The 19,833-nt window shown below is 35.1% G+C and overlaps 1 long non-coding RNA gene across 6 annotated transcripts in view; it reads left to right on the forward strand.

The window, feature by feature from the left end:
- The window catches only part of LOC141512940 (uncharacterized), a 129,057-nt gene that overhangs the window by 42,563 nt on the left and 66,661 nt on the right, over positions 1-19,833 (forward strand). For all 6 annotated transcript variants that reach the window (XR_012475645.1, XR_012475639.1, XR_012475641.1 and 3 more), the window contains one exon: positions 302-394. This is a non-coding gene — a long non-coding RNA (uncharacterized LOC141512940). The remainder of the gene's footprint in view (positions 1-301; positions 395-19,833) is intronic.

Below are 19,833 nucleotides of genomic sequence, written 5' to 3' on the forward strand. Positions count from 1 at the left end.
CTACCCCACCAAGGTGAGCTTTGTGCTATAAAGTCAGTCCTTTCATATAGAAACAATATTAGCAATAACTATCAAAAGGTAAAAGAAAGAAATTGAAAAATATTATTTAAAAACAAAATGAATTGTGATGGAAAATATCATCCATATCCAGAGAACTATGAACTATGGAGTCTGAATACAGACTAAAGCACAGTATTTTCATTTAAATTTTTTTCCTTTTCATGGTTTTTTTTCCCCTTTTGTTCTGATTCTTTCACAGCATGACTAATATTGGAAATATGTTTAACAATTGTATTTATAGAACTTACATCAGATTACTCACTGTCAAGAGGAAGGAGAAAAATGTGGAACTCAAAATCTTCAAAAAAATGGATATTGAAAACTATCTTTCCAGGTAATTGGAAAAAAATAAAATAAAAAAGTAAAAAATAATGAATGTATTGTACAGTAAATAAAAGACTGGGCAAAAAAGCTAACTTAAAGGATAAGGAAAGAAAATAATAGGTGATATCAAAGGCATATTTTTAAAATGTCATTTTAGTTCTCTCCTTATAAAAATTCAAGTTAAAATGTAAAAACATCAACATGTAAAACAAATAGGACGAGAGTGGAAAAGACAAAGTATAGGAAAAATATTTAAAGATTGTTTAAATTAAGGTCAGTTTGATTCAACTCTTTAGACTAAAAAATGGTGCCCTAAGACAAAAGATTCAGCCTAAATTGTTACAGGATTATGAAAACTCATAAGAGTTCTAGGGTATAAAGGCTGATAATGGGCCAGATTTATGTCTTAAGTTTTTAGAAGCCAAAGAGTGCAAAGTCAAAGCAAGGTAGTAACTGGTCAGAAATTAGGAATGCAGTCAGAAATAAAGCAAGAATACCTAGCTGTGTGGCCTTGGGCAAGCCACTTAACCCCATTTGCCTTGCAAAAACCTAAAAAAAATAAAATAAATAAAGCAAGAAGTAACACAGAAACTTTGAAATGAAGTCTCTTCTAATCTAGTAAACCTCAGATATTTCTTGTTCAGCTAACAGCTATTCTTAGGGTGTGATAAACTTGGGGTGTTCAGGTGAAAGCAGAATGTGGTGAGGGCAGATCCTGATTGCTTTGCTTCCAATCAGGAATATGTATCAGAATCTCTTCTTCCCCTTTTATTTCAAAGTCCATCTCAGCTACAGAACTAAAATATCAAGGGATCTGAAGATGCAAAAGAGGTCATGGTAGTTTTAGGAAGGCTCAGTGTCCCATTCAAGTTGAATATTCAAGTGGAAGAGATCATGAAATTTTTTTATCTTTTCCATCAATGCCTCCAGATTAAAGATTAATGGTATTCTTGGCCCAGAGTTCTGAAAATTGTGTTCATTATATTACACTGGTCTATTGAAGTCTTTTTGAATCTTGGACTCTGTAATCTGTCATGTTAGCTGCCTTGCCCAACTTTGTGTCATCCACAAATAAGATAAAGCATAATATCTCTTCCGTTAACCAAGTTATTGATAAGAATGATAAGCAGTACAGGATCAAGGAAAGATAGATCCCTGGGATACTCCTTGAGCAATTCGTCAAGATGACATTGGCCTGTTAACACCGACAGGGAATTTGGAGGATTCAAATGTCCTTCAGTGTACCATCACATAGCATATCTCTCCTACATGTTTGTGAATCTATGCATGTGTAGTTTTCTGGGATTTGCAAGTGGCTTCTAGAGTTCATTGGACTGGTAGTATGAGGCAATCTACTTAGATAGTATCCTGATGGAAAGTATACTTTTGATGTTCAAGTTATACCTGAAGTTAGATCATCTCTTCAAAGAGAGCCAGAATGAACCCATGAAAAATTTATATGGTCCTGATCTAGCAAGCACTCACAACACCAAAGACCTCTTGCACTTCCTAGGGTTTCACAAGAATGTACCTCTCCATCTTGACCACCCCTCTCAACAATAGCTTACAGAAAAATCATGCTTTCCATTAGCTAGTCAATGCCCACGAGACTTTTAAATAACAAGAAAATACTTTACCTCGTATTCATACTGATATAATAACTACCTACCAGGCAGCTAGTATTTCTGGGGATGGAGTGTTGGATTTGGAAGCAGAAAGACCTGAGTTCAAATTTGGCCTCAGACAACCAGTAGCAAGTCACTTAAACCTCTGTTGCCTGAATTTCCTCAATTGTAAAATGAGAATAATACCCTGTAGGGTTGTTGTGAGGATCAGATGACATAATATTTGTAAAAAAGTGCATACCTATCTACACATATATGGATATACATATTATGCATATATGTGTGTGTGTGTGTGTGTGTGTGTGTGTGTATTTCTATAGTTAGTGTCTGCTTATATAGCCATTGTTTATACACAGTAGGCACTACATCAAGGATTAGTCCTTTCTCCTCCTTCTGATCATTATGCTAGGTCTCTACTTTTTTTTTAATAACCTTATAGTCAGTACTTTAATTTTAGTTCCCTGCTCTGCCATCACAATTTAATGACAGTTACAATCCAAAATTGATATGCTAGTAGCATCAGACTTAGAAGCATAAAGTGTTAGAGCTGAACAGGATTGGAGAAATCATGGGACACAGATTTAAAGTTGAAAGGCATCTTTAAGGTCATCTAGTCCAACCCATTTATTTTGCAACAAATTTACCTGAGTCCCAAAGAGCTTAAGTCATGTAAGAAAGCATAATGAAATAGTGAGAAAAGCAATATTTAGAGTCAAAGAATTTAAGAACTTTGAAATATAAGGTCACCATGAATTTCATTTTTTGGTAATTATATTCCTAGCACCTTATATATAGTAGGTACTTAATAAATATTTGTTGGTTGATTTATTGATTCACCTGCATTTATGTCTTTGCTTTGCTAATTGCTACCTGTTTCTACATGTGTCTTATACAATTGCTACAAATATGTAACTTCTCCCCTGTCCTTTAAAAAAAACTCTCATTAGATCATATTATACCAGCTAGCTATATTCTAAATCTCTCCTCCCTTTTCTCATCTGAACTCTTTGATAAAGCTATCAATAGTTAATGCTTCTTCATTTCCTCTCATTCTCCTAACCCTTTGTAATTTAGCTTCCAACCACATATTTTAACTCAAATCAAGATAATAATGAGACCAGACAAGCTGGAAAAGTAGAATGAAGCAGTACAGCTTAGCTGCACCCCCCAAACCATTCCACAAAGATCTAGAATATGCACCAGACCAACTCATGATCAGTAAATCAAAGGAAAATCACATTGAGTCATCTTAGACTCAACTTAAGTAGTCCTACCTGCACCATCCTTATTAAAGAACACCATCTTCCCATTCGCTGAGACTCATAGTCTAAGATACCTTCTTGTCTAAATTCCTCACTGTTTTCCTCTTTCCCCAATATCCAATCTGTTATCAAGGTCTGCCATTTTCATCTTTAAACTATCTCCTGAATACACACCCCCTTTTCTTCTCTGACATTGCCCCCCCCTGCCCCAGTGCAGCTCCTCATTACCTCACATCCCTAGTGGGTCAGCCTCAAGTCTCCACTCCATTCCATCCTTCATTCAGCCATTAAAGTGATTTTCCAAAAGTTCAGGTCTGATCATATTTACCGCCTACTTAATAAGCTCCAACTGTTTCCTATTGCCTCCAGGAGTAAATATAAAATCCTCTGTTTGGCAATTAAAGCTCTCCTTACTTTTCTGTCTTTTTATTACCCATCATGCATGTACTGTTTCATCCAATGACTATGGCCTTCTGGCTGTTCCATGAACAAGACAGAGAATCTCTGACTGTCTCTTGTGCCTGGAATGTTCTCCCTCCTCTGACCTGAAAATAGACCTCCCTGGCCTCCTTTAAGTTCCTTATGTCCTAACATCCTACTTTCAATAGGAAACCTTCCCCAACTCCTCTTAATTTCCATGCCTTTCCTTTGTTAATTATTTTCTATTTATCCAGCATGTTTTTGTTAATATGTTATCTCTTCACTAGATTATAAGCAAAGACTATTTTGCTTTTTTTTTTTTGTTTCCTTAGCATTTTACACAGTGCTTGACAAATACTAGGGGCTTAACAAATGTTTATTGACAGATTTATAATCTCAGGGCAAAAGAAGGCACAGACTTGATCAAAAAAGATAAACAAGGAAGCTGCATTTTCCTAAAAGGTACCATACAATGAATAGCAATGCTAAATAGTTAGGCACCAAATGGCATAGTGGCTAAATAAATACTTAAAAAGTTAAATGAGTTATGAGGAAAGTAAAACTATAATATTTAAGTCCACTATTTCTTGGTTTTTTTGTTTTTAGTTTTTGCAAGGCAAATGGGGTTAAGTGGCTTGCCCAAAGCCACACAGCTAGGTAATTATTAAGTGTCTGAGACCGCATTTGAACCCAGGTACTCCTTCCTGACTCCAGGACCAGTGCTTTATCCACAGGGCCAGTGCTTTATCCACTGCGCCACCTAGCCGCCCCTTGTCCTCTATTTCTTATTCTGGTAATCTGGACCTAAGTATATGTCTTTCAGATACAGATAAATATAATTTTTAAAAAACAAAATAAGTTAAGGATATAAAAAGAATTTTAGAATTAGGAATGACTGATCTTCAGAGATTATTGAATGATAATAAAAAAGAATTATATGTAGTTCTCAGGTGTGTATTATACTTTTACAAAAATTGGCCATGTATTAAGGCATTAAAAACATCATAAATCAGAGCAAAAAAGTAGAAATTGTAAATATCTTTTAATAAATAGAAGGCAAATAAAATCATATTTAATCAAGGTTCACCAAAGAAATGGATTAAAAGCTAGTTGGAGGCCAAAGATTGGGTAGGTCAAAAAACAAATAATAGTAACAAATAATTTCATTAAGGATAATGTTAACAATGAGACAATATACCAAAATTTTAGGTATGCAGTCAAAGCAGTTCTTAGGGGAAAGTTATAACTCATTGAATAAGAGAAAAATCAGAATAAATGATTGGGCATGGAACTAAAATAATTACAGAAATTTCAGAATTTTAAATCATATATAAATGCTAAAATAGAAATTCTGAATATCAAGGAACATATTGACAAAAATTGAAAGCAATGCCTCCCTACCCCCATTGAATAGCTAAAACTAGGGGGTTTCTTAATTTTATTTTTTTAATTTAAGCCAATGGGTTTATATGATTTTTTTAAAGAAGAAAAACAAATTACCAATGTTAAAAATGAAAACCATGAATTCACAAATTAAGACGAATACAGGAAATTTTTAGAAAATATTTTACCAAAAATTCCCATCATCAGTTGGATTTATAAGTGAATTCTATTAAAAACTTAAAGAAATATGATCTATACATTTTAAATGTTATATTGCTTTCTCTGTATATATATATATATATATGTATTATACAAATCAGGCATATGAAAGATATATATATATGTATATATATATATATATATATACATACATAGATATATAAACTAGATATAATGTTACCCCAGGGGTATTTTACATATACACACCCAATATACACAGTGTTCTAGAATGTAGTTTTAAACTTTAATAACTTAAAATTGCACTATGACTTTTGGAATACTACATGTATCTGTGTGTATATATGCCCACACACACATATAGGGATATACATAAATATACAACACACATGTGAACATGCACAAGCATATACTTATCACACTTCATATATAACACATGTACATACATGTGTGTATATGTACATATGTTATCTCCTCCATTAGACTATTACCTTCTTTAGGATATGGATGATATCCACTTTTCTTCAGAGTCTTCATGTTTAGCTTAGAGCCAGGTATATAAAAAAGCATTTTAAAAATAATTGCTAATTGATTGGTTTGATCCTTGGTAAGTCATTTCATATCTTTGAGACTCAGTTTTTTCATTTGAGCCGGGAATGATTTGACAACTATAAATGTATGGTGATACTCCAATTATGTTGTCCAAAGTCAAACAGTTTGCTTGGTGGCAGAATTAGGACTTTTACTCAGGGTGTCCTAACTCCCTAAACCCCCAAAGGGCCTAAATATGATCTTACTCACTACGAGTGGCATAGCTTAGGGTCATTGTAATGCTCCAATTAGTTTGTTCTAGATTGCCATTTTCTTTTTATTATTGACAAAATATAAAAATACTAAAACTGACATCTGTATATAAAACCTCAGGAGTTCAGACTTATCTTTTTTTTCACTTAAGGGTTAATTTTTTTATATTGTATGTAGTGAGCTTTTAATTTCTAAGCTTTCTAAGCTAAGCTTCCTAGGAGAAAAAAATCACAAGCAATTGACTGGCAAATATTTACAGCAGAATGGAACACTGACTAATGAATGTAGCTTAGTAACAAGGAAATCCTGTTAGACCAACCTATCTCTTTCTTTGGTGTGGTAACTTACTGATAGGAGTAGTACACTGAGATTTAGAAGTCTGGAATCTCCCTTATAGTCATCACTAGTAATCTCCAGTAATCAATAAGCTTAGCTATTTCTGCCTAAATGAAAGCAATAGATATATTTGGCAAGGTTTGGATTTTTTTTCTTACTGACATTCATTGAAAGTCATTTCAAACTCAACAAGTCTAAGAAAGAAATCATTATCCCCCATCCTCCACCCCTCTTCCACTTCCTTATGACTATTGAGGGCACCAGCATCCTTCTATTCATTCTGGTTTACAATGCCAATTTCATCTTTGATTCTCCTCACTAATCACATACCAGTAATCCAGTGCCAATTGTCATTTCTCCCTCTACAACATTTCTTGGATACCTTCCCATCTTTCCACTCATAGAGACACCATCCTAGTTTATTTCCTTATCATCTATGGCCTAGATGATTACACAGAAGTCAAGATGCTATATTGGGTTCCTATCTCAAAATTTTTCCTTCCAATCTATGCTCCATACAGCTGCTAAAAGGAAGTTGATAACTAGAGTTCAGGAGGTAAATCAGGACTGGATATAAAGATTTTTGGAGTCATCTACCTAGCATGATAATTTGAAACCATGAGAGCCCCCTGAGACCATCAATGTAGAAAATGTGGAGAAAGAAGAGTAAATTCCAGGACAAAATTTTAGGAGGGGTGGGATGATGATACAGCAAAAGAAAATGAGAAAACTTTGCTTGGGGGGGGGTTGGCTACTTGTTTCCTCTTGTTTGTTATTAGTAGTTGTTAACTAGGGGCAGCTAGGTGGCACAATGGATAGAGCACCGGCCCTGGAGTCAGGAGGACCTGAGTTCAAATCTGCATTTAGACACTTAATAATTTACCTAGCTGTGTGGCCTTGGGCAAGTCACTTAACCCCCACTGCCTTGCAAAAACCTAAAACAAAAAGTTGTTAACTATAATTTCTCATCAGTGTTAAATGCCTTTTTATTAGCAGAGATTTATTTTGTTAAGTTTTTTTATCCTTTTGTGCTGATCATTATAATATACACTGGTAACCCCAAATTCTAATTTGATCATTTCTATTAGACATTATCAAATACCTTAATTCTTTTGTGTATAATTATATTAAATATTAATTAAAAGTAATAGCAGGTCTGATATTATTTTGTTATTATTAATATCAGTCAATTTAGTATTTTCTTTTTGAAGAGATCTCATTAGTTGTGGCTTTTTGTTGTTAAATTCTTTGAGGTTTTGTATTTGAAGCAAGTTTCTTTAGCTTTTGGACAATAAATACAGTTATATTTTCAGAATGTGTAACTTGGAGTAATTTTAAAAAATAATTGCATATTTTAGTTTACTGTTATATTTTTCTTCTTTTCCTTCTAAGCAACTGTGATTGATATTGTTTAAAATAGGGGTGGCTAGGTAGCGTAGTGGATAGAGCACCAGCCCTGGAGTCAGGAGTATCTGAGTTCAAATCTGGCCTCAGACACTTAATAATTACCTAGCTGTGTGGCCTTGTGCAAGCCACTTAACCCCATTGCCTTGCAAAAAAAAAAACCTAAAAAAAAAAAGGTGAAGGACCTCCACCAACCTTCTACTGCCTTTCAGGGGGTCAGTGAGATATTGTTTAAAATATGACCCTTTTTCTTTTTTGGTGTTTATAGAATTTTTTTCTTTTAAATTTTGTTTTATAATTACATGTCCAAATTAGTATTTCTCCTTATTTCCTTAATACTCTCTCTGAGAGAATTGACCACTGTAAAAATCTCTAGCAGCAATGACAACTATGAACCCATGGCAATAAGAATATGTGTTGCTAGATTTCCAGTTATTGACCTACTCTTCTGCTTTGTATTTCTTTGCCAGAGTCCAGTGACACACACTGATACTGAGATTGGTAAGCCTTGGCAGTCACCTTTCAAATTCAAGAGGTTGGAAGCTCTTGGGTTTAGATTGTGGTTACCCAGGAAGGGAAGTGATGTCTGTAACTCACTGAGTAGAGTATATAGCCCCTGCCAGGAGGATACTATAAATGAAAGAATTGGGGGCATGGCTTGCTAGAAGATTGAGACTTGTAAGCAGACAAGACAAGTCAGAAGTAAAAATGAAATATCTGTTTAGGGGTCCCACAAGTCTCCCAGGAGGGTTTTTGGTTTTGTCTTGCTTTGTTTTAAACCTCCTAGAATGGTATAAGAAGGATTAAGAACTTTATCATTTTAAAAGCATCAGTGTTTGCTTATGAGACTTTTGTGTTTTAAGCATTTCTTTTATTGTAAATGAATTAACTAACTGTCCTATACCTGATCTACTTTGTACATTGAGTACCATTTTTGAAAGGTCAGATGTTTTCCTCTCTTTTCAGTTCCATAGGATAAGAAATTCCAGACCAGTTTATTATAGAACAAGGGATAGCTGGATTGTTATGGAATACACTATAGAGAGAAATTCATTGTACATAAAATTTAAGTGTTAATTCTTACAAAAAATAGTTATTGTTTATATTGTTTTAAAATTTGCGAAACACTTTATATATATATTATCTGATCTGATGATCATAGTACTCTAGTGAGGTAGAAGTTATTATTCTCATTTTTCAACTGAAGAAAATAAGACTCCAAAAGTTTAAGTGACTTCCTCCAGACAGAAAAGACCCAAGACAGCTTTTAAATCCAGATCTTCAGGGCAGCTAGGTGGCACAGTGGATGGAGCACTGGCCTTGGAGTCAGGAGTACCTGAGTTCAAGTCTTACCTCAGATGCCTAATAATTACCTAGTTGTATGGCCTTGGGCAAACCACATAACCCCATTTGCCTTGCAAAAACCTAATAAATAAATAAACAAACAAATAAATAAATAAATCCAGATCTTGCTGTTTCCAAGAGCAGTACTCTATCCATTATACCACAGTGCTTCTATCTAAATCTGAGGCTTTCTGGTTTATTTTGAGAAGGGAAAGGGCTGCCATCTAAGTTCTGCTTTGCAATGACTCTTGAAGATCTGCCTAGGGCCTTCTCCCAAGTGTGAACTGTGAAGAAATACCAAAGTACTAGCCAAAGGCTTAGAGATGGGAAGTCAAGGGATTCTTTTTTCCTTTGAGTTAAGAGCAGCTTAACCTAATTATCTCTCAGTATATCTGCAGAGATATTTTTGGCATGCATTTGTAGTACAACTAAATATCACTTTTAACTGGAAACCCCCCAAAGCTCTCATATAGAAACTAAATCTTGTAATCTTTATTCCTCCCTTATGTTAGCATGGACCACTCTGATTTTGAAAGTGACTTCAGCAAAATCCCCAGGTTTCTATTTTATTAAGAGTCTCATTCATTTTTACTGATAAGATACTAGCTGTACTCATTATATTGTCCCTATTGAGGGGATTTAGATCATTTGGACACTTGCTGATCTGGTGGTATATATCTGGCAATATAGAATCTTTAAAAAACAAAAATAAGTATAATGAAACATTTATATCTATCTGTGTGACATAAGGGGTGGAAAGTATCTAGTAAAGCTGAGTTTTAAACTAAAAAAGAATTAAATTGTATTGGAAATTGAAATTGGAGAATAATGACTTCCTTTATAAACCAAAAACATGCTGTTTCATTACAGTTTTTGTTTTTTTAGTTGTTTTGCTTAATAGTTTTTATAGTAAAAATTATTCTTTTGATTCTCTTTATTTCACTTTGTATCAGTTCATGCAATTTTTTTTCCAGTTTACTCTAAAAACTGTCCATTCTATCATTTCCTGTGGCATATAATTTTGTTTAGTCATTCCCAATTGGTGGTTGTCCTCTCACTCAATTCTTCTCCCTTACAAAGGGAGAAGATATATGATATCCTAAGATATCAAAGGATTAGAAGGTCATCTACTCAAGCCTCTCATTTCACAAATCCTCAGACCCTGTCCACTCCATTCCCTTCCATTTTCCCTAATTAATCTTATTAAGCATTTCTTTTCCTTTATAGTCTAGCTGTAACATTCTACTTTTACCCATATACAACCTTGGTGTTAGAAATGTTTTGTTGACAGTTGAACATTTCCCAAATAGAAGCATGTACAGGGAATTTAAATTTCAGCTGTACAATGACAGGGTGAATAGAACCAAAAGGTTGCTATCTATCAACCAGTTTGCCCTTTTCCTACCACAGTCTTTATGAAAGATTAACTTTGGAAAATTATGTGTAGGATTCTCTGTTTTATTAATTGATAGTATTCTTCTTCATGAGAGTAATGGTTATTAAATATGCAAGCCAACAAATAGATACAAATCAGTGACCTTTTTTCCATGAGCTCTCTTAATCTGATAAAGTTTCTGATATGCCAACCAGAATGCTTCCCTGAGCAGTAGTTTCTATTTCTGAAAGACTTGTCAAAATCATAACCCTTTTTAAGAGTAAGCCCTATTGTGCTAAATAAAAAATATTTTTATGAAATAATGTACATGGCAGTAGAGTATAAAAATCATGAACTACTTTTGCAGATGATTAAACACCAAAGTGAGGCCTAGGTAACAGTGATGGGAGTATGTTCCAGTGCCACAAGTATTATTAACATATAACCAGAAGACCCAACAAACCACAATATGGGGGTGGGGAGGTAAAAATCTTGCTTTTTTCCCTTTGTTGGGGTTGGATATAGGAGTTATGTATAGGAAGTTCTCTAAGGGTGTGTGGGGTATTCAGGGAGAACTAGAACCTCTGATATGAGGGTTTGCAGAGCCCCTTGAAGAGTGTTCATTAAATCAGTAACCACCTTTCATATGACTCCTAACAGTGACTCCAAGAAGCAGTAGCATGTACTTGAGCAACCCCATATAAAAGAGCCTCAACAGAAGGGTTTAACCAGGCTAAGTTTAACCAACAAGCCTCAAGGCCATCAGAGATTTGGGTGGATTTTTACCCTGAACATAAGAAGACTTCCCCCAGCAGAATGGGAGGATGAGGACAATTTGTTCCAACCACCATGAAGGCAGCTGAAGCAGATGCTGTGGAAAGCTTAGAACTTAGTCAGACATTGAAGACTCCACTTTTTACTTTTGTCCTGCCACTGGACTTGTACTACTCTGGAAGAAAGAAGTGAGGCTGCTGACTTTGCACAACTCCATCTCACTTAAATTCCATTCACAAGCCAGTCAAGACATCACCCAACATTCACTATTTTACTCCAGCACCTTGATTGGTCTTCTTCAAAAACAAAGGACAAACAACAAAAATTCCAGGCAGCTGCTTCAACTGCACAAGAGTTTGAATAACTTATCTTAGGTTTCAAAGTTTTTATGACACTTCAGGTCATCTTTGTTTTCTAAGTCAAACATTTATTAAGTGTCTTCGGTATGCTCAGCCCTGTGGGAAGGGCTCTGGGAATACAAGGAAAAAAGCAAACTCAGAAGAGCTGTTGTTCTGTTAGAACATGCAAATAGGCAACTAGGAAGTAATTTGAGCAGGAGGAAAAAAGAGAGAAGAAAGAGAGGGGAAGTAAGGAGGGGAGAAGAGGAAAGGAAGTGGAAAAGAAAAGAAATGGAGGGGGAAAGAAAAGGGGTGGAGAGACAGACAGACAGACTGACAGAGTATAATAGCTCAAAAGACTGAGTAGGAAAATGGCTCCTTAATCTGCATCTTGAAGGAGTCCAAGGTAAGGGTCTCAGCCCAACAGATGAAGGAGGCAGCACATTCCAGGCTTGGGGAGGATAGCTAATGCAAAGATACAAAAGTGGGAGATAGAAAGTCAAGTTCTGTAGACAGTAGGAGGGAAGCTGGGCTAGAACGTATGGCGCATGAAGGGGAGTAATGTGAAATAAAGACTTCAGAAGTGCAAATGTCCCATCAATGAGCTAGTGCTTCTCCAAGAGGCCATAGGAAGCCACTAGAGATTTTTAAGCAGGGGAATAGCATGGTCAAATCTGTGCTTCAGGAATATTGAGCAGCTGTGTTCAAAGATATTTACTAGATTGTATGCATGTAATTTATATCAGATTATTCGCAGTTAAGGGGAAGGGGGAGGGAAGAGAAGGAGCAAGAAAAATGTGGACCTCAAATCTTAGGGAAAAAATCCAAATGTTGAAGACAGTTACTCACCATGGTGAGGTCTTGACAGTCTAGTAGACCTAAACAGTTGGAGATGAGTGGATCTATATCAGTGGAATACTGAAGAGTTGGTTGAGGGCAAGACACTAGAAGAAAATCACAAAGGAGAAAATTCACCCCCCAAAAAAAGAGAAAAGGATGGGGGGGATTAAGGATCTAAATTTTTTTTAATTTTTAAAAAGATTTTATTTATTTTGAATTTTACAATTTTTCCCCTAATCTTACTTCCCCCCCTCCCCAGAAGGCAGCTTGTTAGTCTTTACATTGTTTTCATGCTATATACATGCAGGATCTAAGTTTAAATACTACCTCAGATGCTTATTATCTGTGTGACTTTTATGGTGGTTGTTCAGTCATGTACACCTCTTCATAATCCTATTTGGGGTTTTCTCTGCAAAGATACTGGAGTGGTTTGCCATTTACTTTCCCAGATCATTTTTTGAGGATGAGGAAACTGAGTCAAACAAAGTTAAGTCACATAGCTAAGGGTCTCTGTCTGAGGTGGGATTTGAAGTCACAAAGATGAGTCTTCCTGATTCCAGGCCAGGCACTCTGTCTATCCACTGTGCCACCCAATTGACCCCATGAGCAATTATTGCATGCTATTATTAAGCTCTGGGTATACAAAGAAAGACAAAAAGAGGGAATTCTAGTGGGTGAGACAGCTGTCCTGTACGCTCTTGGACAAATCATATCACTTCTCCAGGTCTCAGTTTCCGATGAAATGAAAGGCTATTAAATGGCCTCTGAAGTACCTCTAGAGATCATATGATCTTTTCACTCATTGTCCCCTCTAGGACCAATATTCTATGAGTCTGTAATTTCTAATCAATAATAGAAGAAAAGAAAAAAGTGATTAAGTAACATGTGAACAATGTCCATGTAAGGAAGTCCTGCTACTCTGAGAGAATTCATCAAAAAGGGCTTCTTAGGGGTCATTTTCACCACCTAATACACCCAAGCCCACCTCTTCCAGGGCTGAAATTATTTTTGTTTTTGTCTTTATATTCCCAAGGTCAAGCACAGGGTTGTATACAGAGATGCTTAACAAAAGCTTTCTTGATTGATTGAGCTAGATCTTGAAAGAAGAATGATGGACAACAGAAGAGAGGGCAAGTATTTACAAAGAAGAGATTTAGCTTGATAAAGTTTATCAGTAAAATTTTCCATTACCTGTACTTGTCAATTCACATTTGCAAGGCAAATCCTTATAGCAGTTGTTTAGCATAAGTTCCATATCTGTAATTTAGATAACTGCCTTTAAATTGTAAGCTCCTTGAAGACTGAGACTCTCTTCTTGTATTATGGAGCTTGGCACAGTATCTGGACCATTGGAGGGCTTACTAAATGTTTAGTTTGATTGCTTGTTATCAGATTACAGGATAGCAAACTGGACAAAAAGCATTTTCCAGGAATGACTATTTTAGAGCATTCAGTCTTATAAGTTAACCATTTATTTAAAAAAGGAAAAAAACTATAAAAATTAGATTTAAAATGACTCATTAAATTAATAGCATAAATTATTTAACTGCTCACCCAGTGTTTAATAACAAATCAAAATCAAGGTAGTTTCCATTTTTGAAGAAACACAAGACTTGGCACAGAATAGTTAGTACTTTCTTACACTAAATTTTAACTGCTATCAACCAGTGCTTATCTTATCTATTCTTCCTTTGGAAGAAAGAAGGAAAAGTTCCCCTTTCTCCTCTTTAGATTTTAGGTGTCTGAAAATTTGCAAGGGCCTATTCACACAGGTTCCTTCTTGACCTCCAGGGCTTTTTTCTTTTCAATCAATGCCTCTTAACTTTCTCTAGTCACTTCACCAATCTCTTTTTTGAAAGAATTGCTGATTTAAAAAAACAAACTATTTTTCTTTTCTTCTCCTTCCCTTTTATTTTTAAGGAAAAGATTTCATTGTTATTTTTTTAAATATCATTGGCATCTTCCAATAACTCCCAATAGTACTCACAGCAATGTACACCTAAGGAAAACAAATTAGTTAATTGTCCAGGTTTGGAATCATATGCCTATTGGGCCAAACCCTTACCTTCTTTCAGCCTCAGTTTCCTCTTCTGTAAAATAGAGATAATGAGAACAGCCAACTCCCAGCCTTGTTGAGCAGATCAAATAAAATTCACATATAAAGCACTTGACTACTCTTAAAGCTTATACCCTCTCTGTTGAGGGTGGACTTTTACCATGGTTTTTCTTCATAATATAGTAGCTTCTGTGAAAATTATTTTACTAGCTCACTTTAGCTTTGCATCAGTTCAGGTTAGTCTTACCAAGTTTTCCTAAATTCTTTGTTGTTCATTGTAAGTAATAATACTCCATTACATGCATGTGTCATTGATTTCCCAGTCAAGGAACACATCCACTTTTGTTTCCAGTTCTTTGATATCACAAGTTCTGCTATAGATATTTTTGGATATACTTTTGTCTTTGACCCCCTTGAGGCATATGCTTAAAAATGAGATCACTGGGGCAAAGGGTATATACAGTTTAGTGACATATTTAGTATAATGCCAAATTATATTCCAATAAACTGCTTTCCCCTATATTCCCTATTACTTTGGTTTTTTCCTTTTTCACTCAAAAGGAAAAGAACGATGGATAAAAATATGGGCTAGAGGACTTTATAAACTATGTAAATCTCTTAAATCTCTTATTTTCTAATCTTTAGAGAGTTATCTCAGATACCAAATCACTGGCCCATTCCTTTCAGCTGAACAGATTAGCTTTGGTATATAAATTATTTTGCATAGAATAACTAAGGATTATCCTTTAACTAGTTCTGCAGCTATTAGTAGTCTTTGCCAGTCATCCTCTAAAATCTCTTTCACACACAAGGCTTTTCTTAGAAAGACCAATTTTTAAAAAAATTTCAAAAGAGATTGAAAATAGTGGCTTCCTCAAATATTCAAACACAATACTTAAGAACACAGTGGGACCTCAATAAACTTGCCACAAATAACAATGATAACAATAATAACAAAATAAAATAACCCTTGTAGATTTTTAAAATGCTTTATGTGTTATCTTATTTTGTCCTCACAACAACTCTATAAGATGGGTACTATTATTCCCCCCATTATAAAGGTTTAAGGTTTAAGGAAGGTTAAGTGCCTTGCTCTGAAGTCACATAGCTAATGTCTAACTGAAGATTTGAATTCAGATCATACTGAGTCCAGGTCTAGCCTTCTATCCACTATGCCATCTAGTGGGCAAGTGTATGTGTTGAGACTAAGTTTAACTTTAGGGATTCCTATGTTGCCTTGATTTTCATTTCATCCACATCCAGAAAAAAAAGCTATGGAGTTTGAAGCATACTAGTTTCATTTTTTAATTTTTTTCTTTCTTGTATTTTTCATTTTTATTCTGATTATTCTTTCACACCATGACTAATATGGAAATATGTTTAACAGGATTGAACATATATAACCTATATCAAATTGCTTGTTGTCTTGGGGATGGGGGAAGAAAAGCAGAAAGAGAGAAAAATTTGGACTCAAAATCTTACAAAAATGAATATTGTGATGCCTGATTTTCTTGTTAATTCCTATTTTCCCATAATTCTACTGTATTTTTTTTAACGTCAGAGATGGATTATTTAGTAGGACCAAAAAATGTAGACTCAGGGTTCTTATTGTGCCTCTTGACTTGTTGTCAAACCAAAGTCACCCTGCACTTGCAAATCTCCTTGTTATTTTTTCTTCTCCAAAATAAACTAGCTAAAAATTTATATAGGGTACTGTATCTGTGTCTAATTTCTATATTATTATTATTATTATTATTATTATTATTATTATTATTATTATTATTTGGGCTAGCAAATTTGGGTCAATTTCTAATGAACTATAACACAAAGCCAAAATTAGGTGGTTACATGGTTGTAAAAAATAAATTAGAAATTAGAATTCTAAAAATTCTGCAACTTTGATATTTTGATGGGTTTGTAAGCTTATCAAAATAGACCCTCTCCCTTTAGTAGAGTACAAGACCTTTATGCCTTTTCATAGAGAAATGTAATTCTTGCTTGTGACAGTCAATCGCTTCTCCATAGAAGATCTATTCAATGTCATGAAGTCCTTTCTTCTCATTTTTTGATATTTGGTCAATATTAGTGAAGAACTTCAAGTTTTCTATCTTTCACTCCCATGACTGACAAGACCGTCATTGTTTCTGGTCATAAATATCTCATATTTAAGTCATCATTCTGAAATAATTGACTATAATAGGCTTTGTCCATTCTGGTAGCCTAGCTTCTAACCATTTCATTGTACTCCTCTCTTATATACTCCTCTATATCCAGTATAAAATCTGGATATCCAGTGTGACAGTTACAAAACCTTTTAGCTAGTCAATGTTTCCCAGTCTTTTGTCTTATTTGATAATGTTGTTTAAAGACATTTTGCCCTCCCTCACCTTTTATTCCAAAAACTATGTTTTCCAACATATTACTACATTCTCCCCTGAACCTACCTTGATATCAAAGTCTTTGAGCTTTGACTTTACTTAGTCTGGAGTCTCTTGCATGATTTTTTGTAGAATTTCTCAATTTCTTCATCCTTTGCAAAAAATGTTGGTAGATAAATTGCATCTGTATTCATGGTGGTCCCATCATAAGTACTGAAAGGACCAAGGATCCTATGAAATGATGTTTCTTGGCTGCTTAATAATAACAATAATAGGGGTGGCTAGGTGGCACAGTGGATAAAGCACCGGCCCTGGAGTCAGGAGTACCTGGGTTCAAATCCGGTCTCAGACACTTAATAATTACCTAGCTGTGTGGCCTCCGGCAAGTCACTTAACCCCATTTCCTTGCAAACCCCCCCCCCCAAAATTGGGGCAGCTAGGTGGTGTAGTGGATAAAGCACCAGCCCTGGAGTCAGCAAAAAAAAAACACAATAATAGTTGATATTTATAATCCCTCAAGATTCCCAAATCAGTTTACATTCATCATTTGATCCTCACAAAAGCTCCAAGAGATAGATACTCATGAACTATTACATTTCTATTCTATAGATAAGTAATTGAGAATGAAAGAAGTTGCATATGATGACATAGTTAATAAGTGTCAGCTCCTTGAGGACAGAAACTGTCTTTGCCTTCCTTTGATCTATAGCACTTATTGTAGTACCTACATTGAGCCACTGGACTAGTGTTGCAGACACTAGATGATTGACTAACTCTCCTGACTCTTAAGTATTGTACTCTTTGTAATGAAATCAACTTTGTGATCTGGAAGTCATATTTTCATTTAGTCATAACATCTTTATGTCTTAGGATTTCATTTACAGCAAGAATGTCAATATTTATATAATTCAATTCAGCTAGGAGTGTCTCAGCTCACTGGTCTTTGGATAAGGCCCTCAATAAAACTGATGTTTCTATATAGTCTAAATAATATTTGAATTTGAATTTGCTCTTTATTACTATTGTTACTAATGCAATAGAATGTGATCACATGATACTTAGGACCTCTTTGAATTTTTAATGTTTCATCTCTACAAAATTCTCCATTGCCTCATCATAATAGAGAAGTAACCCAGGGGTTTCTCAGTGTGTGTTTATATATGTGTGTACGTATATGTACTGTATTGGTCATGCTTGATAATCTTTTACTTCACCAAGAAGTAAGAGGCAAGATTCATTCCTCATATTAAGATTCATTCTGGAGTTGTGATCTGTCACTTAACCAATCAGATCTCTCAAATTTTACAAATTTGTTTTCTTTTTCTTTTTTTTTTTTTAGGTTTTTGCAAGGCAAATGGGGTTAAGTGGCTTGCCCGAGGCCACACAGCTAGGTAATTATTAAGTGTCTGAGAACGGATTTGAACCAGGTACTCCTGACTCCAGGGCCGGTTCTTTATCCACTGTGCCACCTAGCTGCCCCCATACAAATTTGTTTTCATTTACAGCTTCATTTATAGTGTTGTGGTCATGGTATAAATAATTCTCCTGTTTCTGCTTCTCTTTGAATCAGTTCATTTGTCTTCCTAGGTTTCTCAGAAGTTAAACTTTTCAACATGTATTTGTTGTTATTGTTATTGTAGTCATGTCTGACTCTTCATGAATCCATTTAGGGTTTTTTTGGCAAAAATACTGGAGTGGTTTGTCATTTCCTTCTCCAGTTCATTTTATAGATGAGAAAACTGAGGCAAATGGGGTTGTGACTTGCCCAGGGTCACACAACTAGCAGGTGTCTGAGGCTAGATTTAAACTTAGGTCATCCTAACTCCATTCCTAGAACTCTATCCTCTCCACTACCCAGATGGTCCTTTCATCATTTTTTTTTTTTAGTTTTTGAAAGGCAAATGGGGTTAAGTGGCTTGCCCAAGGCCACATAGCTAGGTGTGGTGGGATTTGAACTCAGGTACTCCTGACTCCAGGGTGGGTGCTCTATCCACTGTGCCACCTAGCCACCCCCCTTTCATCATTTCTTAAAGCTCAATATTATCCCACAACAGTTCTGTTATTCTTTACTTGACAGGAACCCACTCTGTTTATATTTTTTTTTTAGGTTTTTGCAAGGCAAACTGGGTTAAGTGGCTTGCCCAAGGCCACACAGCTAGGTAATTATTAAGTGTCTGAGACCAGATTTGAACCCAGGTACTCCTGACTCCAGGGCCGGTGCTTTATCCACTATGCCACCTAACTGCCCCGTTTATATTTTTTTAATAACCAAAAGTGATATCATAAATAATTTTTGTATATATGGATCTTTTTTTTCTGTCTTTGGTTTCTTTGGGGTACAAAATATTGTATACAGAGTTTTTTAACTTTGGGAATAAAGTTTTAAATTGCTTTGCAGAATATCTGAGCTAAATATCTGAACCACTTAACAACTCCAACAACAATGTATTAATGTATGTGATGTGTTCTCCAGCAATGGTCCTTTCTTTTTTAAAACATATATTCTCTCATTTTATCAGGTAATTCCCCTTTCACTGATGAGGAAACTGAAATTGAGAGAGGTTAAGTGATTCAACCATTGTCACATAATTAATAAGTGTCTGAGGCAGGATTCAAATTCAGCTCTGTTTGACTATAGTTTATGTACATGAACATACATACATACATAAATGTCTACAACATAGATAGAGCATATAAAATTCTATCCACTAGGTCACTTACCTGCTTCAGGTGATTCAGGGTTCTCAAAGGCCATAACATAACAACATAGTGTAAACTCTGAAGAGGTTTCTAGTAAGATTCCAGCAATAGAACATGCCAGATGTCCAAGGACCAACCTAGTTAATTTTTGAAGGCTCATTACCAGTAAATTGACCACTAGCTTATGAATTCTTTGTCTATGAAAACTCATGAAACAAAGAAAAAAAATTAAC

Source organism: Macrotis lagotis, chromosome 2, assembly GCF_037893015.1.
Source record: "Macrotis lagotis isolate mMagLag1 chromosome 2, bilby.v1.9.chrom.fasta, whole genome shotgun sequence".
NCBI lineage: Eukaryota > Metazoa > Chordata > Mammalia > Peramelemorphia > Peramelidae > Macrotis > Macrotis lagotis.